At 35.7% G+C, this 25,436-nt stretch overlaps 1 protein-coding gene across 4 annotated transcripts in view; it reads right to left on the bottom strand.

The window, feature by feature from the left end:
- CADM2 (cell adhesion molecule 2) overlaps positions 1–25,436 on the bottom strand; it is a 585,014-nt gene that overhangs the window by 513,140 nt on the left and 46,438 nt on the right. The window lies entirely within an intron of this gene.

Raw genomic sequence — 25,436 nt, 5'->3', positions numbered from 1 at the left:
CTCTTCACTGTAATCTTGTACACTTTGCTCCTCACCTACCTAGGAGTGATCTTCAGACTTAATTAGATCATCACAAATCACATTGTGCTGGTGTAGTACTCATACACTGAGTCAATGAAAACCCTACCCCATCCTCTGCTGCTTTCTTCCCTCTCCTCCCTTTTTTAAAGATAATAACCCTGAAGCACTCCCTACATCTCACAGGCCACATCTGATGCTTCTCATGTAAATTTTGATGCTCCTCAGGTATGTTTAAGCCAGGTGTTATAACAAACCTTTAGAGCATATTCAACAATTAAAAGGTTTTGTTTTTTTTTTTTTTTTACTTAGAGTGGGCTTTTCCCATCTCTTAAATGCTGGGTGTTACCCTTGCAGCACTAATTTCCTTCTCATGAACTACAGCTCATTAGAGAAGCAAGAACTAAACTTGAAGTGTGCCTTTCAAAGAAAAAAAAAAAACAACAACAAAAAAAAAGAAAAATACACCACCAAAAGAAAATCCCTCACATTAAAAAAGAAAAAAAAAAAAAAGTAATAGTAAAATGGCACTCCCAAGCCAAGACTAAAAACTCTGAAAAAAAGTAACCAAAAACCAAACTAATTTACTCAGGTTTGTTTTTCTGTTTTCTTTTGAGGTTTTTTGTTCGTTTTCTTTTTTTTTTTCCTTGTAGTTTCTGTTGAAGCAAAGTTATTATGATAACTATTACCTTGGATTTCAGTGTAATGTGTGGAATATCTTTTGTACAAGTTTTTTTTAAATAATCTAGGTACATTCCCCACATTTCCAATCTCACTGGCAATTCCAACTCGCACATCATGGCCAATCAAAGTCCAACGAAGAATTAGGATCCTGAAGTGCTCTGGTAGTATTCATACCCACCATATATGTTAGGCAGAAAAACTGAGATATATTCAGTTTGGATATAGAAATTCCTTTACTATATTGTCCATAATTTTTGTATATTGTCTGCAAAGTTCATTGCAGAAAAGAACAACCAAAATTTACCACATACAGGAGCACATGACTACAGAAGAATTCAGATTCATTCTTTATGAAACAGATAGTTAAGAGTTGCAAGAACCTGAAAATTGTTTATATTTGCTCTAGACCAAGAAGAAATTTAAAATCTGTTCACCTGTTCATACAGTAAAAAAGCCATTCAACAAGATGGGTTTTTTGTGAGGTATATTACACATGGGTTACAATTGGTTTTTTTGAATCCACAAAACTAAAGCAATGCTTATAAAGAACAGCTTGATAAATGTTCCTGAAGTACTGTAAATTCTTTGTCTAGTTATATTTATATGTAACTAAATAATATCAGCTTGTGGTCTGTACAAAGTTACCTAGAAAATCTTGTTTCTCTGAAGAGGTCACTGTTCTGCACAAGGCAGGGAACATTTGTGGGAGGCTGAGAACCAAGGAAGCCACAATACACTTGACGCAGTTAGAACTTCAGCTGAGGCATGACAGAAGATACAATTTAACAGAGCTTCAGAAAAGCAGCTCTTTCCTAGGAATAACATAGTGAGGTTCTGGACCATTTTTCTGGTCATTTCTAGCACACCAGCTTTTAAGCTATTTCTCCAAGACAAAAAGCAGATAGGCATTTAATTTTTATGCCTGGCTTCCTCCCAGTGCTCTCAGGCAATCTCATCATAACTGCATTGAGCTTAGTGTTGTTTCTTTTTTTTTTTTTTTTCCCCTCACTCCAAGCACTTCATTTTACTTCCATTTTAAAGGCATTTCTTTCACAAGAGCTGCCTGCTGAAGCAACATCTATTTTGAAGCACAACAGCAGCTGACAACGTAGCCAAAATATGGCCTACAGGGTTTGTACTTCCTTTGCCTTTGTTACAACAAGCCTCACAATTATTTTTAAAGAAAGGTCAATGGCAATATGGACATAGAAATAGGTCTATGAATAAGAGACATGATTATATGTGAGATACATGGTAAGAGTTGCTTTGGAGCAAAAACCAGCAATTTAGGAGGAGGAAGACTATGGACCAAACTAACACAGCCTTATTTTCAGCATGTTTTCCCTGTAATATTTTAATTCCCATGTAAAACCAACCAGAAATTCAGGACAGAGGACAAAGTTATAGTAAGTATTTGGATTAAAGGAAACAAGAGGCCTCAGTTCAAGATCTCCTGTAACACATATACCAGATAAAAATACATGAGAAGCCCCCACAAAATTAGCAAAATATCTCAGTTGATTCAGAATCACAATTTTCTTTCAAATCTGCTTCTTGGCAGGACTCGTTTTGCATCTGGTTATGATGTAATCACATCCAGGCTCAGACAAGAAAATTCTGACCTGAAAATCCCATGACAAAGACAATGCCCCAGATAATCCCCCTCCACAGGGCAGTAAATAGAGACCAATGTTGTGCTGACAGGATGTGAGCAGCTCCCACACAGGACTTGTGCTCCATGGAAATGGTTTGCAGGCTACAAACAATGGTCTAGAGCCATCCAAACTGATCTAAAAGAAAGCCAATACAAAATTGCAGCTAAACAGCGCAAAAAATCAACTTACAAAGCGAGTTTCACAAAGGCAGTGCTACCCAGCAGTTTTGTGTTCTAACCTCCTCTTTTAAGGCATAGTGGAGAGACAGGTCAAAGGAAAAAATAAAACAGCTGACTGTGCAGAAGTGTCAGGACTTTGCAGACAAACATGCTTTGTTGGCTAATAATACACACTTCATACTCCAGAGAGAATTGCTACCTATGCAGAATCCTTGAGATTCAAGATCAGCCTAGGAGAAACCCAAACAGTGTCAGCAGCAGCACGTGCAGGAATCCAAAGGTCATATCACACTGTTAACTGTGAAAAACACACGTGGAAAGGGGAGCCGAAAAATCAAACAGCATTGAATTTGTGTATGCCAGAGACCTCTCAAGGAATCCAAACCAAAGGAAACTAATGCCATCACAGCATGTGAATCACCAGTCCAAAAACCCTGCCAAATAAACATTAAAAAAAAAAACACTAAAAATTTTAAATTGCCACTAATCATATTAGCATAGCCATTAGATGCTGTCAATGGCTAATTAAATATATTTGCAGGTTTTGCAGCCTTTAAGTGCAAAGAATGGGCATTTATCCAGGTAACCAAATGTTCACAGGAGGAGGCATCAGCATTTTCATAGAAATATCTCTCAGTAAAACTGTGTCATGCAGCCAGTTAGCAGCAGCCATTCTTTCTCACCACTTGGGTACTTTGCCATGAGTCCTTGAATCTTTTGCCATCTTCTAGAGAAATAAAAAGCTACTTGGGTAGGTGACTTGCTTAAAAAAAAAAGCTGTTCAGATGAAAAGAAGCCAAACAGTAAATACAGTATTTTTCATGTTTACAGAATGATATCTCAGTTCCTAAAATTAAACAAGATTACATACAAAAAGAAAAAGCACAGTCATCATATCCTTTTTTTACATTTTTTTTTTAACTAGTGTAAATCACCTATGAAAAGCACTAAAAAAATAGTGTTTGTTTATTGCAAAACACCCTGTCTACTGTTCTTGAGGAAAAAGATTAGACCTCCTTTCTATTGGCACATAATCTCTCCTGGGACTCTGGCTTTGTTTAAATGTGCATCTCTCTTTTCTCTAAAAATATTTTGTGGTTGACTAGCAGAAACTGTTTTTATTGTGGCAATCAGAATATAGTCTTACTACAAGGTTATGATCAGCATTTTAGTGTAATCTAGAGCTTAATGTCTTTCATAATTGCCTTAAACACCCACTGAAGTATCCATTTGAGGTGCATCAGTGTTTCTGCTTCATAGCACATCTGACCATAGCAAGTTAGTTTGAAGCTCTTAACACCATATAAATAAACTGAAAATATTTTACATAAAGAGAGATTTATCCACACACCAGAGTTCATTGGAAATAGTTATCCAGTCAATGGTACACACCCAGAAGGGTAAGAATTGTGCCAGGAACTTGAAATACAGAAGCCCTGACAAACTTCAGCAAATTACTACAAAAAAGCAAGACTCAACAGAATCATTGCTGAAAAGCTCTTCCTTTTTTTCTTTGACTGCAAAATGCCCTAACTCCTTACTGCATCACTTAAAAAGAGAAATACTTATCTAAACACTAGAAAAGAAATAATCAATTACTGATAGACTGCATACAGTTCTCAGTAACAGCAAAAACCAGCAAGGGAATATTTAAAATAGAAATTAATGGTCTAAATAAAACTAGTTCATCATCAAAAAAAATAACTTAAATTTAATGCTACTTTACCTCTAAAATTATGAAGGAAAAAGACTTAGGAGAAAGAAACAAGAGCACAAGAAATCTAGAAAAATGTAATTGGGTCCATGGTATCAGAAAGGATTTGCTGAAAAACAGCCATGTATAAAAAGTAAAATAGCTTGCAGTAAACCAGAAGAGACTAATAAAAATAAAAAATCCACTTGCAGATTGTAGTGGGACTTAATAGAGATTCTGATTTTATGTATTTATCTAGTGTGGGCATAAAGTTCTACACTTCTGCCCTAAAATAAATTTTGTCTATAGGTATCTTAGACTTGTCCCCTTTCTATTTTAAACTAAAAGCACAGAAAACAAAATATGTATTTGTTATCTGCTCTCAGTGAGAGTCTTCCAATTTCAAGTATGTCTTTTGTTACTGAAATTAAGGATTCTTAGATTCCAGAAAAAAAGGCAGCTTTAGGAAAAAGTGACCATAAGCTGTATCAGCACTCTGCAAGTGGTTCTGACTGAAAAAAAAAAACAGTTCAATAATGACATTGTCATTTTAAGTCAAATACAATGACATTATCACAGATAAATACACTATGAATAAGGTAAGAAAGAAAACTAAACAAGCCTGAGGCATTTTGAGGCATATCAGCATATTTGTGCATCCCCTTCAGTTTTTAAAGGTAATTCATGGCTCATAACAATGTTGTTCTCAGCCTATAAATTAGATAATAACAGAGTTAATTGGAACTGAAAAGAGTCTTCCAGCTGGACCTCCTAGTCCAACTGCCTGACCATTTCAGGGTGACCAAACACTAAAACACATTATTTAGGGCATTTTCTAAACGCCTCAAACACTGACAGGGATGGCGCTGACCACCAGTGTTTGGTCCATGGACTCTGAATTTAGACAACCACATTCTTAGTTCTAGCTTGGAATATTATCTTAGCTTCTTCACCACAGAGAAAAAGTCAACTTAATGGTTATCTAGCTATTTCTGTATATATGTAGAAAGAAATTAATATAATAATAATAAAAGAGTGGGGAAATAATTACACTATATAGGATACTTCACCCAGTCTCCCAAAAATAGGAAATAAAGGACCCTGCATGAATTTAGAAATCCGATGAGCTAAAACACAAAAACAGATGTATAACATTGATACCATGTGGGCTTTTATATTCTTGTTTTTCTCAAACTTGAAATAATTTCCATTAAAAAACTCTAAGCCCTTAGTAATAATTTTAATATTATATCCTATAATTGGATAGGAAGAATTAATGTATTAATTCATATTATCTTTTATATCTTCATCTTCCTCAATTGTCTCAATTATGCAGCATTTTCATCACAACAAAAGCTTGCACAACTCTAAACAGGCAAATCTAAGAGTCTAAGTTGGCAAGGGCCCTTGCTTTCCTTTGCCTATTTTTCTCTTTACATCTACTATCACCTATTTAATATATTGATATATTTTTATTATAGCCCACAGTCCCTACAGCATCAGAACTCTTGTCACTTTATCAATTCATCATTTTAAAAACCCATCTTTAGCAATAGATTCCTCCTGCCTTCCCTTAAAGGCCAGAAAAAGAAACAAAGCTTATACTCTCCTATGGCTTACACTGCATTTGAGGACTAAATTTTTTGCAGACACTTCAGTAAATTATTTTCCAGTGAAACTCAAGACCTATTTTGCAACTAAGCTTAGCATTTAGTGTTTGCTTTCTTTGGGAAGGAAAACTAATTCTCAAAAATCATAACTATAAGTGTAAATAAGCAGAAATGCTTCTTTAAGGTATTCTAATTAGTAAGTTAAATAAATACTTGAAGAATGTTTCAAAACTCAAGAGTAAAAAGGAAAACCCCTTGTTCCTTCATTATAAGCTAAATTATGAATTTTAGGTATAAGATACAGAATATTACATAATTGCTGGAATGACTAAATGATGACTAAGGTAGTGCTTCATCATCTTTGCAGAAAAAAAGTTTGTTATTTAAATGTTACAGTCAAATTAATTTCAAGGATAAACAGCAAACTACAAATATCCAGTTGTCAGCAAGAATGAATTTAACCATAGATAACTTTAGTGTTTCCTATTTATTTGAAGATTGAATGTATACATTTTGAAACTTTTTCCATTTCATTTTCTCTTTCAAAAATAAAATTTCTTATGAAAGTGGTCTGTAACATGGATTTTTACCATGCTTTTATGAAAAATATTTAAATATTAATGTCAGATAAACTTTAATTTCCCTGGGTTTTTTTTTCCACAAATATCATTAACAGCTAATGATGCTAATAAAGACTCCAATGTGATTAAAAAAATAAAAGCAGACTGATATAAAAAGCTTTACCACAATGTGACACTGATATAGGTTACTTTACCACACAAAACTAAGAGGAAGAAAAAAGTTAATAATAACAAATCAGAGCACATAAGATATACATTCATTTACACACAATATAGCTGTTCAAGAGACCTAGTATTGAAGAGAAACAGACTAGAAAAAAAAAGGTAAATTAAAAAAAAACAAAGCAACAACAAAAAAACCAAACCACAACAAACAAACAACAAAAAAAAAAAAAGCAGAAAGAGAACTTTGAGCAAAACTGAACTGCAAATACAACTGTACCAGAGGAATCACTCTGCCTGAGTTAACTGAGGTCAGCTTGCATATCTTAAAACTTACTTTTCCTAAGAGATGTTTTTCTTTCCCTAATCTTGGCAAACTGTCAGCGTGTCAGTGTGTTTTTACCAACAATACACAGAATTATTGCATTGGAAAAGGCACCGCCATATCCAACAGCACACCACATTCCCAAGCTGGATGTTCCAGGGCCACAATTAATAATAACCAGGCTTTGCATTTCCTCTGTAACTGCTCTTAGACAGAAGTGAGGTGATGCTGAGACACCTTAGTTTCAAGCACTGTTTGGATATTATTCCACACCCAGTATTTTGGTGCTTTCAAATATTTTATTTCTTTCAATAATTTGGAACAAAAAAGGGTATTTTGATTACTTACATCTTCATGTCTCCCTCTACCCTTTATTTTCCTGCTGTGTCATAAATTGCATTAAAAATTATTAACAGTTCCAAATTCTATCATCCTGTCTGATGTCCCCTCGGATTAAGTTCAGCAGAAGTAACAGCCTTCAGCAACCTATTTCCTTGGCAGTCTGAGGCTTAGATTCTCCTGGCACTTACTGATATTAATCATGATAGCTGATCTTTTTGGACCCTTCTGTTACCTATCCTTTACTAAAAAAGCCTCTTCCATCTCACTGAGATTTTATAGATTAGGCGGTTGGCCACATCAATTGATTACCTTATTAAAACATTTCTCAAAACTGCCTCTAGCTATAGACAACTGATGTTCTTCCCCTCCTAGGCTCACAATTAAACACAAAGCTCAAACAAATTTCAAATTAAATCAGATATATTGATCAAAGAAACATCAGGTTTCTCTGAAATGCATCTCAAGGCATCACAGATTTAAGAAAGATTTGAGTTTCAGAGCAAGTAACAGACCAGTATGCATCTAGGAAAGTCCATAACCCAAAAGCAACATGGATAAAAACACATGTTACTCAGAACCTAAATTATTTCTTTTAGCTTTTTGCACAGAAACCAAATCAATGTTAGAGAATGTATATCCAGCTTTGCAAGCATTACTACTGTTGCTGCATAAAACAAAATGCACCATTCACGCCTCATATCAATATATGCATTTGCAAATTTATCCGCAAACCCAATGATAGTTTAACTTGCCACATTTTAGAGGAATAAGTCCCTACTATCTCCATTGAGGACTGCTTTGTTGTTGACAGTTCGCTCCAGAGATATACCTTGCCAAGTTACTAAACAAAAACATCCTCTCCTTTCTGGTGAGCAAGACAACTATTAATGGTGAGAAGAGTCTTTAAGACAAATACTATCTTTAGCAACAGTAAAACTGGACAGTATTTTTTTTCCCTTGGGTATTATTATCCAGGCTGACAGAAAACTATAAAGTGTTAACAACTGCTTCATTGAAATAAAAATTAACTAGGTCAGTTCTGTTAGTCATGAAATGTTATTCCAATCTAATTGATCTTTGTTAGCACAGTATGAGGTAGAACTGTACTACAGCAATATAGTAGGCTTTCTTTCAAGTTTTTTTTGGTTTAACAGCCATCCTTGAGTTAGAAGGAAAAATAGCCAAGTATATATTCATTTCCAATGAAAGCAAACTTATCTGATAATAAATGACCCATTAGTTTGCTCATAATTCTGTCAGAGTTATTACAGTTTTTAGGTTCTGAATGACTGTAATTTACCATAATTGGTTTGCAGGACAAGAGATAAATTTGACTTGCTCAATTGCAGATTCACTAAAATAATTTTGAACACTGAAATTATTTCAGAGCATAACAGTCATGACAACAATGTAACAAAACCAAAGAATTTTAATAGAAGAAATGTATATTTGATTTTTAAAAGCAGATTGATTACTGAAAATTACCAGCCTGCCTCAAAGTTGATTCCTGATGTTATATGAATTTGGTTTTGCACATAAACCTCCCCAGAATCAATCTGTACACTGATGTTTAGAAGGAAGAGGTGGCTGACAAGAGATAGAAGCTAATAGTTCAACATATGCTACATGGATATGATGCTTTGCTGAACACAACCTATCTCAGGTACCTGGATAGTAAAATGTAAATACAATACAGGAGAGCCAGAAAGCTGAATTTTGCATGGAAACTTAAAACCTCTTTTTTGTCCTGTTAGATTTGAACATTTATCTGATTTTCCAATACTTCAGAGGCCTTGTAAATGTTGAAATTGCAAATAGTTTACTTTTATGAATTGTTGGTCCTAATGCAAACTATGAACTGGAAAGAATCATGACAACAGTGGTGGAGCGGGGATTAAGAATAATTTTGGGAATCTTTTCTTAAATTTCATCTTAGAATTCTAGGAAAAATAACCAAAAAAAAACCCCACAACAAACCACTAGCAGCTACACTGATATTTAAAGAGCAAAATGTGGTAACATCTTTACTACCTTGACCTCCCTTTCTGTTTACATGCTACTCAAAAAGATGAAGCATATAGTGTCTATGTTTGCCTTATTTTCAGAATCACAAAGCACTTCAGTCTCATATTTTGTGCTCTAATTTCTCCTAAAACATCAAAAATCAAAATGCTATCATGCATTTAAGTACAGTCATCATTTTCCAGGAAAAATACTGATTGTTATGGACTTCACTGGTTATTAGATGCTCACTCCTGTGAAGGGTTTTGAATTACATATGTTGATCTCAGAAACCTTTAGCCAAGGAAGGCAAATTCAGTCTTTCACAGGTGGTAAAGCAACAAGGTTAAACTACGTTCCAGACCAAAAATAAGTCTTGTTTCCAATCTGTTACTGTGGTCAAGTCAAACTCCAAAGATCCAGTCCTACCACATTATGATCTGGTTCACAGCGGATAAGGCTTAGATCAGAGCCCACAGTAATATCCTGAATGGGATATGTAAAAGAAAAATAAATGACAAATATATTTCTATGACAGTTGATTTCAGCTGGAGCTAAAAGGCATTGGTAAGCCTTAAATTTCATTTTCCCCTACTTGTACTCAAAATCTGAACCAGCCAAAGATGTATCTTAACTGAGAGTTTGTTGTTCCAGCAGCTGAGATGGAAATATATTTCAGACTAACAAGGTACCAAATGATCTCTGTAGCATAAAAAACTATGACCCTTCAGCCTGGAAAAGACATGACAGACCAAAAAAGGCCACCACATAATTCTTAGTTAAAGAATAAAAATTAAACTTGCTTTCTCCCCATAAATATCTAGGGTTTGGAAAATCAGCACACCTTCAGATAAGGCATCCTTTGACAGATACAAAATGCAAAGCACTTTTTCTCTGGGAGTGCCTTGCAGAAAAATTAAAATAAAGAGCCTAATATACATGTGTGACTGAGGAAAATCACACATATCCCTTTCCATCTCCACAGGAACTGCATCAGAGTGTGGTGCTAATGAGGACTGAAGGTGTTTGAAAACTCCAGTTGGACATGCTTGCACAGGCACAGGAGCTGATGCCCCATGCCACCAACTTCACAGGGGACTTGCAGGTAACACAGCATGGGTTTTGTGGCCAGAGCTTCAAGTTATTTGAACTGAAATGTACTAAATGTGCTAAAAAAAGCTAAACTACAAGGAATCCTTGAGAATCCTCTTATATAGACAATGTTTTCAGCAAAGGCACAAAGTTTGAGTACAGCCATGTTTGCAGTGCATATATTTGACAGGGCGTGCAAACACTGTCTTGTTTGTGGGGGGAAAATGGGGAAATGCTAGCAAAAGTACAGCTCCATCCTTAAAATAAGCTCCATTTCGCATAACACCACAGCCCCTTCCTTTACTCCATTAATTTTCCTCAAACTTTTAAGGAAGAGCAGGTTAACACCAACTCTGTTGGAATCAGTTTGTCAATAGGCAATGGTAGAATTACTTTGAAATAAGGCCGGTGATTCAGAAGGCAATTTGAGATAAGCAAAAATTGTTAATGATAAAAAATAAACCTAAAACAAGGTAAAAGGTTAGCTTTGATTTTTTCACACTTGGAAGTATCAGGTTGTAAGTGCTCTTCATTTAATTAGAAGAAAAACTGCACAGAACTGGTTAACAATTCAACTAAAGGTCATCCTCAAGAATTCTAAGCCCCCTAATAATTGAGCAGTTGGAGTCAGCGTAAATATTTTAAAATTCACATTCTGCTTTATTGCTTATGTTCTTCATTTGCTATTGTCTATCTGGTAATAACACAGGACTCATAATTCTAAAGCTAGAAGATCCAACTTTGCTAAAAAAAGTTCAGAATTTTATATACAGAAAAAAAAAAACTTAGAAGAAAATTTGCAAGCAAAACTTCCCCAGTTTTTCACCTATGGTGGGGGGGCAGTATTTACTTCTTCTCTAAATGGTATCTAAAAGAAAAGTGTACTATACCATAAAAAAGTATACATTCTGTTAATATTCCCTTTACAATAATGGTATATCATCAAGCCTAACTACCCATCATCAAAATGTATTTTTTAAGCTTGAATTTAGAGAAAAAATTTCTTAGAAAGGTTTACACTTATGTGTGTTACATATAACAAATTAAAAGAAGACTATTAAAATAAGGTTATTACATAAGCAAACCTTGAAAGTTCAGACCATAAAGTAGATTAACTACTACCTTAGAATTCTCCTCATCCTTAAATGCATTCCTATAAATCATTTACTGAAACTGTTTTTCTGAATTAAGCACTTGTGTTTATCTATGATGAATTATCTCAGCACTCTAGAAACATCTCATTTATTTTTGATTTTTACCAAAAAATTCCTATTAGGTAAAGGTATATTTTGCTATAACTTCCTTTCTAGATTGGGAAAATAAAACATCACCGTTAATATTGGAGAAGATGTTCACAGTGGCCCTTTAAAATTTCTGTAACCTCACAACCACCAACTATCCCCCACATACAAACACTGCATAGAAGCTATTTTCTATGTTTGTAGCAAACCTCTTCCTGGATTTAACTTTTTTAAAGTTATGAACACGCAACATGCATTGGTACAAATGTGCTACCATTTCTAACAGTGTTTGGTGATTAAAATTTTGCCTGAGTAAAGGCTTTTGTGAAGGTCATTTTGGGGAGATTTAACAACTGCTTGGTTATTTACAAGATACTTTTCCACACACTGTTTAAAAATATAATTTACAAAAGCAAGGAAAAAAACCCCAATCACTTACTAGTTTAAACGCAAAGTCATTTCACAACACGTGGCATTTACAGTCCACCCTTATTTTCCTTATTTTACATTCCTCATGCTGGGATATCAGCCAAGTCACAGCTTGATTCATTTCAGCCAGTATCAGACATGGATGGTGAGGAAGGGCATTTTGTTTCCATTTCACATGGGATGACTTCATGCCAGAGTAACAAGTGTCCTACACCCAGAAGACCCCAGAGAGATGGGACCCATGCTGGAGAACCCAGGCTCCAGACCATCACTGTTTTGGTTCTAGAATTACAGCCAAGGAATGGTGCTGGGTAGCCCTGTGCGCTTCTAAATCTAGTATTTTGGCACAAAAGCACAACTGTTACAAAATGCCAAAGGGTTATCAAGAAATCCATTTTCAGTACATAAATACAACTCTTTATCATGCAAGTGCAGCTCATACCGAATTCTGTCACTGACAAGAGTCATTCTATCTACCATTTAGCTTTCATGCCACTCTCTTGTAAATATACTTATTTCACAAGGAGTGCAAAACCATCAAATACCCTCTATTGTTAAATAAAGTGGGTAATGAACAGGTGTGTTTTCTCATTTCCTGCCATTGGATTTATATGAAAAAACAGCTCAAGGACAAACCAGCCTAGAACAGGATGGGGCACACTCTCAAGTTTCCCTTAAAACTGACAGGAGGAAAAAAAAAAAGTAGTCACATAGTTCTGATTTAGAAATCTCTTAAGTCTCCTTCCCTCTTGAAGTAGGATATGGCTTCATCAGTATCAGACAAGTTTAAGATTGTGATCCCTGGCACAACACAGCACCATCTGTAGCTGCGAATTCAAAGAATTTTCTTACTTCAGCTGTCCAACGAGGTAACTGAAGTCCTTCTTCCTGTGCTGGTGTCTGGAAAGCCACTCCAGGACACCTTCCATGGAAGTGACAAGTTACTAAAGTCACTTTTATGGGCCTTTTATGTGCATGGCTTTTATGTGCCATGCTTTGGAGACATATGAAACCCTGCTTTAAACTGAATAGGAAGCTAAATAAGTTTCAGAATAGAAAGCCATGAGAAAAGTCATCTTCTGGAATGATTTACATTGGAAGACCATTATTTTTCTTCTCCCTAATTCATCTGTTTCTTTTACTACATGACTTCATTTCAGCACCAAGCTACAGCAGAAACCCTAGAGACAATAGCTTCATTAACTGTACAGCTCTCATTCTCCAAATACCACCCATTAAATTGAGTAAGAATCCAATGAAAGACAGTGTATGAACATGTAATTAAAGACAATTATAATACATACTCACAGGGAGAATGGGGGGCAAATTAAAATTGAAGAAGTCACATGAATGCTGACAGTTCTAACTGACAAGAGACTATAACCTGCAGCAGCTGTGTGAACCAGCAAGAGAGAAATGGAGCACATGTTTGCTGTTTTAGTGGATGTCCTGGCTACTTGCCAACACCTGAACAAGTCTGAGACTCAGGAATTCTGGATTTGCTTCCAGATTCCTCAAGCAGTTCAAAACCTTTTGCATCTGCCTTTCCTAATGAGGATTATCACTCCCAAATAATCTTCTCCAAATAATCTTCTTGGTTCTGTTCCTGGTGGCTTACTCCCTTCTATATTATGTTCCCTACTTCCCACTTCAGCTGAGCACATCAGGCCCATTTCCTCATCCAAATGCAGAGCACCCCATCACCTAATCTGACTTCAAACATCAATGCAGCTTCAATCCAGTCCAATTGCTTCCCCTCTTCAACATACAGCTCATAGATGGCTGAATTTCTTTACAAACGGATGTGGCATCTTTCAGGAACCCTAATAATATTTAGGCATTCAGATCAAGTAAAAAGCCAACCCCTAAAAACAAGAGAGTGCAGGAAAATAAAACCCAGCTCCTACCATGCTTACTGTTCATAATTCACATCAAAATCTCTTAGGAAACAAATTAGAAAAAGAAAAGATAAATACTTAGGGTTTTTTTTTTTTTTACTTTATCTGAAAGCCTAATGGCACAACAGAGATAAAATTAGAATCTCAGTTCCCCTAATTACAGTACCCATCCTTATTAATGCACATTATTACAGGAGGTCTTCTACATTCAGTGGCAGCTGCTGCTTTCTCTCTAACTTCATTTACTTGTGGCAGTAGAGTTCATAAAACACAGAACAGGCTCCTACTATGATGCTTACTGATTTAACACATCTCCAAAAAGAAAAAAAAACCCAAACAAAAACAAACAAACAAACCCCCTCTCCAAAAAAAAAAAGATAAAAACCAAACCACAACCAAAAAAAAAAAAAAAAAAAAAAAAAAAAAGAAAAGCCAAAGGAGAGGCTGTGCCTGAGGAGAAAGGAGCAGAATATCAGGCAGAGGTTTCACTGCAATTTCACAGAAGCTGAATAAAGATGTAATGACTGGAAACTAGTCAAAGACTTTTTCCAGGAGTCACTGGAAAAGGACTTTACTTATCTGCAAGTGATAGTAGTGCTGTGAAGCAGCTGGCTTATGTTGACAGAGAGCTGCTCACACTCCTGAAGAACAGCGAAGGAAAAAGTTTGTAAGTGCAAACAGCCAGGAAATGGAGCTGGCTTAGTATAAAGGACAAAGAGAAACCTTGATATTGAGCAGGAGCAACCAGGAAAAACAACCTCTGGGACTCCAACAAACAAAAGGGAATATGTATTATCCTACATCATGGGCAGAGACCCATGACATAAATGGCTTGTATATCACCATCTTGACAATTCTAACCCCAGGGCTTTTTCAGTTCAACCAAAAGCAAAGTTCATAGATAGCAGTAAACCAAAATGCACACAAATTATCTAGAAAAGATGCACAAACAAATGCTGCTATTACTTAGAACAGTAAGTACAACAGGCAAATGAAGACTTGCAAATTCTCCTAATGGGACCTTGTGACTTGCAGTGAAACAGTACATGCATTTCAGTACCAGTCATGATACACATGGCAAAAATCCTAAACTTCATGCTTGCATTTTTGGAGGTTAGATTGACTATTTCCATTCAGGAATGAGGTTCTTGTAGAATGCTAGATAATGCTATAAAAATCAAGCCAATATTTTTTATCTTTGGTTTCTTTTTCCTTCCAATAAATTAAATGCTAGTGATTATTAGAAAAAAAACAAACAAAACAGAGGTCATCATTGGACCATAGTCTAACCCAATTTGTCAGCATCTTGAATACTGTGTTAAAGTTCTGATCACTCTATCTACAAGGATACAGGGGGAGAAAAAGTATTGGGAAAAACCCATGAGCAACAGCAATGACAAAATCATGCAGCAGCAGCTAATTCATTTAAAAGCCATGACTACAACTCTCCATAGTCACCCATAGCACAGAGAGCAGTTAAGTATCACTGTACACTGTAATATGTTAGCCAGCACTTATCAAAATGAATTTGTAATTTAAAACAAAAGGAAGCCGTTTGCTTGCAATGGGAGATAAACCCGCTGTAGTCCTTGCCGAAAGATAAGTGAAAGCTCAATATTACACTAGGGGTTAGGCAAGTTCATGGAATAACCATCAAATGAGGGTAGTCAATTATGTAAACCCCCACATTTGGCTCAAGATATTTATGAAATTAAGATAGGGATATTATGGGCAGTTTCCTAAATACTTGAGCTACTGCTGGAAACAGGAGAATGATGTACGGTCCTTAATCTGATTTAGTCCAGGTACATTGTTCCTGTATTTGGGCTACAAAGTTTTCTGTACTTTGGTAGTTAGGAACACAAAACAGGATGAAAAGTTTAAGCTGTAAATCAGCATCAGCTCCTGCCTCAAGTGAAATGCAGACTGATGTGCCACTTTAACCACAAACTGGCTTACATGAGGTAAAAATCAAAAAAGTAAACAATTTTCAGCTTCTGTACATTGGCAGTATTTACAAATGACCAAGCAAAAGCAGCCTTGTGCATCGAGTAGCTGCTTTCTTAGTCCTTGTCAACAGACAGAACAATTTGTCCTAATCCAAAAAAAACCCACGCAATTTTCAGACCAAAGAGCTTTGTCTGATCTATCTGAAACCTTATAACTCTTTTTGAACCACATGAAAACAGAGTTTGTCAGTTTGCTTGCCTTCTGTTTTAGAGGCTCTTTTTTTGAAGTGAGTACAGAATTACTCCAAAACACGTTGTTGGTTGAAAGGAAAGCCAAGCAACCTTTCTTCCTTAAACATTTAAGTATGGCCTTGAAGACTTAGGTCATCCTGCATACTTCAGACCTGTTGTACAGGTTCGCTGGAAAAAAACCAGAATGTAAAAGATTCCTATGACAATTTTATATCTCTTTAGGTCAAAATTGTATTTAACAAGCCCTACTTTCTCATCTTACGAATAAACATAGGTCATCTGAATTCTTCTCCAGGCAGATGTGAAAGGACTCTGATGGCTTGATAAAGTTCTTGATAAAACTCTGGGATGAGTTGCTGAAGGAAAATTGCAGGTTAAATTGAATTTTTTTCATTTCTGCTTCCTTATTTCCTGTATTTTTGTGAAACCTTTTTAGGAACACAGTTGGAACTAAAGACACCCCTCTGTTAAAGTTTCCTACAATTAGCTCAATGTAAGAGAAGAAAAAACTTATGGCAACACCAAAAAGAAGCGGGAGAAATGAATAATAGCATTTTTTGACAACTCTAACATAATCCTGGTATTGTAGCCATATCAATTCAGAAAAAGAGGGATACCCAAGAACTCCATATTCTTTAAATTTAGAGACTACTTCCAATACTTAATGTTTCACTATATCCATACAAATGCTACTTCTAGTGGATAAGCAAAACCCAGTATTTTTATATCACACCTTAAACTTTAAAAACAGAGAAATCAGAAATAGATTGCACTGGTTCATTTCACCCAGCAAACCTTACTAAACACTTCTCACGTTTTAACCCTGTTATTTGCCTCAATTGCTACCCGCTGGGAAGTTTCCTTTGTTTCAGTCAGCTGAGACAGTCTCTCATTAGGCTCATTTCTTTCACAGCAAAACATCTGCAATCTTGGCAATTGTTCCAGACATTTTCTGTAGGTGTAGCACTACAGTAACTTTTCCAGTGAGCATTCCCTAGTAGTCGCTAATTACATCAAATGAGATTTCCTTTCTTTGTGCTAAGAATTTCTTGATATAATTCAAGATCTAATATCGAGCAGCATGGTTAGTTTGTTAAGAGCCCCCACCCAGTATCTCAGCTGTGATCTATTTATTATGACCTAATCACACACACAAAAAGGGAAGAGTATGATCTCTTTCACACCTTTTCCAACTGAATCAAACAAGTTCATTACTCCAACTTGGGCTTTAAGCCTTAAGCGCACCATCGCTTTTGCTGTGCCATAACCATTAGGCAACTGTGCATATTGTTTGTTATATGTAAAGGATTTTAGTTTTTGCTATCTGGATTCAGTCAACATTCACATTTTTAGTCACTAAAACAAATAACCCATCAGGGAGGCATTTGAAGCATTAGTCACTGAATTATCCAGACTGAAATTCGCCATCTCCAATTACTAGGAACAAGTCTGATCAGACAGGACACAGCCGAACAGTCTACTGCTTTCATATGAGCATCCTCTGCCAACTAAGTCTATAACCATTACTTAAATAGTAACTGGTCTAAAATAATCTATTATAGATTTTAAGAAACTAACATTTGCTGTGAAAACTTTATATAATTGGACTGATTCGTGTTTTTTGTCATTTTTAGTTCAGTAAAACAATGCTGAACCTGCTATTGTGAAGCTGCTCTCCAGCACGCTGCAGCCCATCATCAGAGGCTGTTTTACAGAACCACATGCTCAACACTTTCCTTGGTGTGACTCACTACAATTTCAGATGAAGCAGCAAGTCACCAGCTGCCTCCAAGTACCAGCTCTGTCAGTGTTCTCTGTGCCTGCCTGACAGACTGGTGCCAGCAGCACTGATCTGATTTTCAGTGCAGCACAGTTGTAGAGATTACACAGAGCATGTTATCTGATGAGTAAACAAAATTTCTCTGCATTTCTCAACTATCCTGAGTGCTTCCTGTCACCTTAACAAAGGCTGCAGGCTAACAGCCAACAATACCAGTGCATCCCTGAGCTTCAAGAAGTGTAGCTAATAATTGTATATTAAATATATTGATGCCATTGTCTGGGTAGATACTGGTCATTATACATTCTTTCACAAATCTAGATCTCAGCAAGTATTTCTCACTGCTACATAAAAATAAATTCCAAATCAGCATAATACCACCTTAACAATATTTCCCTTACAGCAAAGTTCATGCACAAGCCTTATTTTGAGAACTCTTTATAGCTCAAAAATCCTAGCATTTCCTTTGTTGATCCCTGTTATTGCAGTTTGCATAATTTATCTTTACTTCAGAAATTGAAGCCACAACCTATGCACCTGAACATCTGAAACACACATAATTCAACACATTTTAACTCTTTATTTTCTTCCCCAACTCACAACACTGGTCCTGCCATTTAATCCCTCTGTTTAAGACCATTTTATTCCCTTTGAAAATTATTTCTAATAACTACGGAAATTAATTTGCATCTTTCTGACTTTTCTTTTCTTACTAATACTTCTTTGTCTAGTGCTTGAATTGAACTTGTTCTTTTTTTAACCACTGACCAAAAACACAACTATTGTACATAAACACACATGAGTATTAATGGTTCTGGGGAATGGTCAAACCCTAAAATGCAGGTTTGGAAAGTCAAAAAACCATCATAGGAAGAAAAAAATCCCAAAGACTCAAAAGAAAAAAAAGGCTTAAAGTGAAATTAAACAAATAGTCCTCTTACTTCTTTTATATTAGGGCAAAACCAAGATTTATTCTTTTCAGAAGTTCCTTTATATCCTGGTGAGCTATAGCAAAATTCAGATCTACCTGGATCTCAACTGACAGGAAGCATGAAGCTTTAGAAAGGCCTGCCACAAGTTTAGTAAATCATTCTCCTAAATAATGGAGGTACAATAAGATTCAGATCCCACTCATATTAATTCTTTCATGAAAGGAGTACCTTCCACAGCTGTCAAGGGATTCATTAGACAAAGTTTGATTAATTTCACGTAAATAATAAGCTTAGGGCACAACACGACAAATAATTTAAACGTATGGTACCAAAACTCTTTCAAGGAAGAAATAGAAATATACATTGGCACAGGTTCCAATTATATTTTGGATGGTTCAAAGAAAAAATAGAAACACTTCATCCTTTTTTATATTGATATATCTTCTCTACAGTTGAGAGGATAGGATTCCTTCATCATACCACAAATCATCTTAAGTTTAAGAGTTTTATAACAAAAAACCTAACAGTTTTTATATTTTTTTTACCTACACCAAAACTGAAACACTCTACTTTAAACTGACCCAACAAGCATCCAAACAAGGTGTGCTCCTATGAAATAATATCTGCTTAATAAGTCACACACTGAAATTCAGTAAAATTATGTTTTGTGGGTTCAGACTGAACCTGAGAAGCTACCCAGCTTGTTTCTGAATGTCTTTTATCTCCATCATTCTCTCCTCTTCCCTCAAATATGCACGTCTGCTGCACTGAGCTGCAGTTCTCAGGCTGCAGAGATTCTGGCATCTATTGAAAGAGTGATTCTGGCTTCTATTGAAAATTTATGAACATAACATTTGTTATGTTCATACATTTTCAATAGAAGCCAGAATCACTCAATCCTCTCTGCCCTAGCTCATAAGTACAGCATACAAATTGCAAACTAAATCTCATTAAAAGAGCTGCAAGATGAAGATTCATTTTCCACACCAAAACCAAGTCCGCTGCTGCTTTTCTGATATGTGTAGGCTACTGGTTACAGGTGAAAACAGCATTTATTTTTGACATTTTCCTGTATTAATTAGGTCATTTGGATTATTAGACTGTTAAAAATATCAGGACTAATTCTTGGCCCTATCTACACATGGTGAATTCCTTTTTGTCCACAACAAAAGGCAGCACAACAGAAGAAGGGAAATAAATTCCTTTCCAATTTCAACATGATTTAGCTCCTTTTGAAATTCATTTGGGATTGATTTTTCAGGGGAAAACACTGTAGGTAAACATGCCAGTCATACAAAGGTGATAGTTAAGGATGTCTGCTGTTCATTACAAGGCTTGAAACAGGATAGTCATGGAGAGGTTTTCACCACAGAGGACTGGAGTCAGAAATGTTGCAGATATGTAGAACCAGCCCAGACACACAGGTGTGCCTTCTGTCACAATGCCTTCTCATGACATGACATTTAGACAAATATGAATAGATTGTATTATTATATAAAGAATAGACTATATTATAGATATAGATTATATATAAATAGATAATATAAATAATTTCTATTTAAAACAGATTATATTATATTCTATTACAACAATATTATATTACTATATAGTTTAATACATATTATTACATTTTGTATTATTGTATTTTTATTAACTATATCAGATCACCATTCATAAATTCTCTAAATTAGAAAGCTGCAATTATTTTTTTTCCCCCCTTGAGGCTTAAGTCTACTTTGGGATTCAAAAAAATATTAGAAAAGATATCTACTTAACTAAGTACTATGAGAGCAACTAAAGAAATCAAATCAGGTTACCAGACCACATTCAGCATCTGAGTTAGATCTACATTCTATGAACACAACAAAGTTTCTCAACTAATTCAGAAAAAAAAACAGCATCACAGAGGGCAAAAATTAAAAAGAAAAAACACCACCTCACGTCAATGAAGTAAGAAATCATTCATGCTCTTGTGTAGAGAAATCTTTTCGACCTTTGTTTAAAAATATCCCAAAATTAGAGGGCATTTTGCATAAAAAGGATGTAGCCACAAAAAGGCACAAGAAAAGTGCCTTTTATCACTTGAATTTTACCACATTTCAGAAGATAGTCACAGCTGAATTTAGCATTCTGCTTCATCTGAAGCCAAAAAATGATTCAAAAACTGTAAGAGTATAAATGGGGCCAACCCCACCATGGTAAGCCAAATTTGTTTAACAATCTTTTATATACATGAGGTAACACCTTAACACATATTTGGTAGGAGAGAACTAAATGTTCTTCCCTATCTCAGTGCTTCACTTACTGATCGTTCCAACAAAACCTCAAGAAACTCTTTGAAAAGGAAAAACTAACTTTAGAATGTGATAAATATATCTGCTCACTATAAATAGTTTGGGAATGTTGTAAATACTGTGATCAAGAGCACAGAGGGTTACATATCACAGCTCTAACAAGAATCAAAGTCATCAAGAGGAAAGAAAATGATGTTATTTCATTTTGCTTTTAAAATAGAATTCTTTAAGGAACTACCTGGGGGCCATAAACAGCATCATGAATTGTGAAAGCCTGTAGCCTTAACTCATTCTTACAGTAGATGATGCTCCACACTACTCAAAACAAAACATTAGGCACATTTGGGAGTACTTCCCAAACACCATATCTCCTTCTCAAATTGCAGCCTACCTGCTTCCATGGAATTCAAAATTAACAAAGATCCCATTAATTCAGTAAGGGCTGCAGAAAACCCAGCAGAGCCTCAGCTCCAAAATTATTTATCAATCTATTTGATCTCAAATTTCAAAGACCTTGGAAAAAACCAACAAGTACATTTCCTCAGCAAAGCAAGATAGTACAAATACACTTTAGCAGGAAGGTCTGGCAAGCTTAATCACCAAGACAGATGCCTAGTCATTATCCAAGATCAACCCAAAATATACAAAATGCTTTGGAAAAGCTTCTGTGAAAGTGTGGTAATAAACCATGACAAACTTCTGCCACAAAACTACTCTTTCAGGACAAAATTAATCACTCAGAGGAATGTTACAAGGACTCCCATGTAGAAGGGTAGATCGAGTTTAAATGACTACCAGTGCTATATCAGCTGCCTTTCCAAATAAAATATATTAACAACCTTTTCTTCAGGAAGTAAAATCCACATCTTGTGGCACATTTAAGCAAAAAATATCCAAAACCCTGAAAATCCTGTCAGGTAGGCTGACAGAGGAGCAACAAATATTCTTATTAGCTACAGTTCTTATTCTTGACCCAGAAAAAAAAAATCAAATATCTGTTTTAAGCCAATACAGTAATATTTTTTAAAAGTAATTTGAAGAACTTAAAATAAAAATTATGTTTGTCTGAAGTCCTGTAACACGGATGAAGTTAGTTCTGTGTTTACAGAAATACAAGGCTGGTTCTGTTACCCAGTAAATCTGTTGCTAGCATGAAGAAAACAAGTTTTAACATCAGGGAAACAACTGAACAAAGTAAAAAACATGGAAAAAAGTCCACAGGCATCTAGTTCAGCTCAAGACTGGAAATGAGGCAGAACACATAGAAACAATTTATATGTGCTTTTTAGACCAGGAATAAGTATTTTTGCTTTGCATCAGATTATTTTTTCCCCCACTAGTAGTTCCTAATAAGATAACCTGTATTTTCTGCATTGCCTAGTTAGTAATTTTTACAGCAGCTGATAATTCTGTAGACACAGCTCACAGAATTGTAAAATATTCACTTACATTACTTCTAATGAAGTTGCTTTTAGACTCAGCCAAAACCCAACTGTATTTTTCAACTACCTGTGAAGCTCATATTGTTCCTAGTTTATATTATCAGCATACTTTTATAAGTCATCCCAAAAAATTGCAACACATCAAGTATCATCAAAGATATCAGCTCTATTATTTCAAATGACGTAGCAAAATTCATTTTTAAACACCCACAAAATTACCAAAAAAGCAATATATTTAACACTGCCTAATGACTGAAGCAGCCTTAGAAAGTCAGTGTGCATGTCAGAGCTGTTCACAAATCAGAGAGACCTTTCACACCACGGAGCTTGTTTCCAATCCCAGCACTGACAGTCTGCCTGAACCGAACACAGCAGGACAAATAATAACTGGGTATCTGCTTGCATATTAATGGCCAATATTCTATCTGCAAAAATGAAACCGTGTTATTTCAATCCCAGCAGCAGATAGAAGTTGCAATGTGTTTAAAGCCTGACACTTCCAGCAGCTGCAGAACAGCACCAACGCTGCAGCCAGCACCGAGCGCGGCAGAACAGCGCGGGCTGGCACTGCCGAACGCTGCTTCAGGAGCCTCATAAAACATTCCCACATAATGACACATATTTTCTTCCTGCAAACTCAAACAGCTGGTTCTCACTGACACACGGCTTTGTCAGTGCCAACTTAAAGAAATCCTGCACATGATCACAGGGAAACTCTGCTTTCACCATTCTAGTCAGGAGGAGTTACAAAGAAAAGCAAACGTACACGCACTCAGAGGGTTTACCTGCCCAAAATCACAGAATTCTCCAAGTTGGAAAACACACACAAAGATCATCAAGTCCAACTGTTAAGTGAATGGCACATACAAGGATCAAAACCACAACTCTGGCATTATTAGCACCATGCTCAAACCAAATGAATCCTTTAAGATTTGCCTTCTCTCAGAGTGTTCCACTTCCACATAACATGCTAAATTTTCACTAATTCCCTAACAGAGCCTGTAACTTCATCAATTAAGTGTGGATATTCTCAGTTCAGTCAGAGAGAAAATGGAAGGTTTCTAACCAGGCAGAATCCTGGCAAACAGTTGGGAAAGAATGTAAATAACCCTTAATCTCTCTTGTTCACATTGCTTATAGATAAATTCTACCACTGAGCATCATTCACTGCACACCAATGGTGTGATATGTTTTTATTCTGGGACCAATGGAATTGGTCTAGACAATGCTCTCTATAAAAGAACAATGTATTTAAAATAAATCAGAGTTTTACTCTCAAGCCTTCTGAACTGGAATCCTTTTGTACCATCCCGCCTCAACAGCGTCAAATAACCACTAAAAACAAACATTTGAAAAGCATCTACACTTGATCTGCAAACAGATCATTAAAACAAAATGTACTAACACAATATTACATCTAGGCAGTTAACACAGGGTTTATTTTGTAATGGACTAGGGGGGAAGCATCCTGTTGTGACAATTTCACTGATGCTTCTGGAGTTGAGAGGAAGATGTCCCCCAGTCAATGTCCTTCTCATGTTAATTCCAGAGTAAAACTTGAAGCACATTAGCCACCAGGAAAGTATCTCCAACATCATCTCTGACCACGAGTATCATGAAAAAGAAAGACAGTGACATCACAGGCTTTCATTCAGTATAGAAATCAACTATTTCCTTTGTTTCCCTTTCATGGTGCTCCAGCTACAAAGTCTACTACTTAAGAACAAATAAATAGTATTTTGCCTCTCCATGATCTTGAATATTTAGAATGGTTTCAGAGGAAGCAGTGGATGGATGCAACTAACAGCATTTTAGCAGGGTTTCTTTATAACTTTAGGAAACTCCTCTTTCATTGATTTTGGTGGTTTTTTGACTGACTTATGACCAAAAGAAGAAAGAAAGAAACAAAAGGGATTTCAGACTGCAAAAAGCTATCACTCTCCCTAGGTTGTAATCAGTGCTCTTCCCCACTTGAAATAATGGTAAATTTGAAATAGGCATTTCAACTTTTCAGGGGGAAACACTCAATTAATTACCCCTTGCTTCATCATGCCTCATCCAGCAACAATTTTAGTTGTCATGATATAAGGAAGCTCATCCCCAGCTCTCCCCCATTTCTTTATAATATAGAGTGGCTGCAAAACATATAATATCTGAAGTGTTATTATTATCTGAAGCAATTATTATTCAGCACACCAGAAAAGCCTACCTTTCACTGGATATGGCACAAGTTAATCTCTAAATAAGGGAAGACCCTGAGGGTGCAAAAAATCTGATTATTTCAGAATTCCTTCCATCTATGCATAGCCAGTGCATGCATCAACTTATCGAGTCAAAATCAGTATCCTACACTTATTTTACAAAATAATGAGACTGAAAAGCACAAGTTAGTTAGGATCAAACTGTAAAAGAACAAATTACTTGGGACTATATCTATTGAGTTCAGTTGTGTTTTTCATTCATTAACGTAACAGAAGTAAAACAAGTACTCACAAATACTTTCAGTGAAATAAAAGCATCTGGCTATGATAAAGTGGATTCATATTAATCTTCCTATCCCCTTATAAATTCTCTTTCGTTCACTGTGTGGTAACCTACTAAGAAGCAGGTCACTAAAAGAAGAGGAAAAACCTATAAGGATTGATGCACATGAGTAGTGAAGTCCATTGATTCCTTTCACATGTTTATTAGCATTCCAGACAGAACATAGGAATCCTCAGCATGATCTGTTGTGTTTTTATAATCCTCTAAAAAAAAGCAGTCAGCATTTCAAGCCTTTCCAAAAGCTATTTATAATGAAATATGTCAAATATGTTAATAAATTTTCTAGCTCTGTATAAAAATTCTTCTCAACAGTGCATACAGAAAGCACATCAA

The sequence above is a fragment of the Taeniopygia guttata genome, chromosome 1 (assembly GCF_048771995.1).
Source record: "Taeniopygia guttata chromosome 1, bTaeGut7.mat, whole genome shotgun sequence".
Classification (NCBI taxonomy): domain Eukaryota; kingdom Metazoa; phylum Chordata; class Aves; order Passeriformes; family Estrildidae; genus Taeniopygia; species Taeniopygia guttata.
The sequence above is the reverse complement of the archived record's forward strand: the minus strand, read 5'-3'. Positions and strand labels throughout refer to the sequence as shown.